This window comes from Cherax quadricarinatus, chromosome 19, assembly GCF_038502225.1.
Source record: "Cherax quadricarinatus isolate ZL_2023a chromosome 19, ASM3850222v1, whole genome shotgun sequence".
Lineage (NCBI taxonomy): Eukaryota > Metazoa > Arthropoda > Malacostraca > Decapoda > Parastacidae > Cherax > Cherax quadricarinatus.
In genome coordinates this window covers 28386341-28388373 of record NC_091310.1, presented here as the reverse complement: position 1 = coordinate 28388373, position 2033 = coordinate 28386341, and the positions used below count along the sequence as shown (strand labels likewise).

The window sequence follows — 2033 nt, the reverse complement described above, 5'->3', positions numbered from 1 at the left end:
ATTTCAAGTTATGCAGGAATGCACATCCAACAATTTTGCCTCCTATTTGAGATGTGTCAGCCCAATTTTAACCTCTAGAGCACGAAAATTCCTTCCCATTACACTAACGTTGTATCCAATTCAAAAACCAAAATGGCGACTGTCCTCTTTTTAAAAATACACTTTTATTAAATACAATATAGGGCATCTATTTACCTATAAATTACCGTATTTCCGGAAAATATACAGTATTTTCCACATTTGTTATGCCTCTAGATTTTTCTTTCGTATGTCACATTCAGGAAGTCAAGAGAGTAACTATGTTATTGGTTTGATAAGTTGGGGACTAGAGGGAAAAATGTGAAAAGGCGCTGAAATACAATAGAAAATACAGGATGTATACACTGAGAGGTTTATGCATTTCAGTGTAAATGTTGTGAGAGTTAGTCATCATTTTAGCGATTAATGTATTGTTGACTGGTTGTGAACAGCTAACACGCAGCGTTAATGACCCAGCCAACCAATTAAGCTTTTTGTGGCAAGAAGCAGATTTTCTACGTATCCTGAGGGCGATTAACCCAGGATATTCCAAGAATGCCAAACAGTAACACACTTTCTCAGTATGCGTTCCACAGTAGAGCTAATGCCAAGCAATATGGGCAGAAGGTGTAGGGAGATATAACGTCCATTTTACCTCCCCTGATACTGAATCCACTCCTTCGGTTGCAAACCGAGATTTCTACAGCCTAGTTACTAGTCACTGACTGTCCCTTGACACTGCATCACTTCTTTTCATTTATTTACTTATTTATTTATTTATTTATTTATCTATTTATTTATTTATTTATTTATTTATTTATTTATTTATTTATTTATTTATTTATTTTGCACATCTGCTGTCTCCCATCAAGACAGGAAAGCAAGAAAAAAGGAAAAATACTTTCACAGTCATCATTTAATAACTGTCTTGCAAGAAGCGTGCAACTTCACAGCTCATATAACCTTCCGTAAGCACTGTGCTTTCCACCTCCACCTAAATCCCATCAGGAATGTCACCTTGCTCACACTCCAACAGCATGTCAGATAATAACACCACTTGCCATTATCTAACACGCTCTTACAAGCTTGCTATATCTCATAATATAAAAAGATTATCACAGTACGTAAATATTAAAGAACTTCTCTCTTTTTTTTATCATTAAACAATGTGTTTATGACATTTTATTGAAAAATGTTGTGTCCACCAGGGACTTTATCAATTATCACGAGAAATGGATTAGTACTCCGAATAATATCTTCTACCAGTTAAGACACCTAAAAACTCCACATAACGAATCCCTACCTTAAACATTCGTATTATCACGGTGGTTCACATTATCCTAGCGCTCTGCAGTATTGTGCTTAATGGATCTACACAGACTGATATTACGAACACTTTGACTCTACACAGCAGTTGCCTCATGTACATAAAGTCATGGATGTCGAAAATGATTAAGTTACTGAGCATTTTCTCGCTGACAACGTTTTTTATGACGGGCGCCCAGAACAAGCGGTTCCACTCTCTCTGGTTGAAGATGGATAACTGTGTTGTTTTGTGGTTGAGAGACGCGGCGAGGTATGCCACGTCGCTGTCTTCTGTTGACAGAAAGATAAATATGGCTCTTACTAACAGTTACTATCACACCAAATGGAAATAAATTTTATTTTTTTAGTTATCCTAAAGTAAATAGTCACAGTTCATTACCAATCATGTGACTAATACGGGCACGGAAACTATTGAAAACAGCTACAAGAACGCCATTACAAATAAATCGCCTTCTCTACTTTTTTTGGGGGGTTATCCTAGGTAATTTACAATGTTGTATGATAATCGTACTTATTTGTACCTGAATAAATTTATTTGCTTACTTTCTAAGTTGCTAAAATACCTGTGTTTAAGGAAGCTTATGAGGATTCATTGCACACGTTGAGATTTTTACAACTGTAATTTACCCAAGGTAATTTACATATGTGTGTAAATTATCTTGGGACCCTTGTATAGCATAACTATTAAA

The 2033-nt window shown here is 35.7% G+C and overlaps 1 long non-coding RNA gene across 1 annotated transcript in view; it reads right to left on the bottom strand.

The window, feature by feature from the left end:
• Nucleotides 1–1018: 1018 nt before the first annotated feature.
• The window catches only part of LOC138852959 (uncharacterized), a 10048-nt gene continuing 9033 nt past the window's right edge, over nt 1019–2033 (bottom strand). Inside the window, exon 3 of the long non-coding RNA XR_011392213.1 lies at nt 1019–1614. This is a non-coding gene — a long non-coding RNA (uncharacterized lncRNA). The remainder of the gene's footprint in view (nt 1615–2033) is intronic.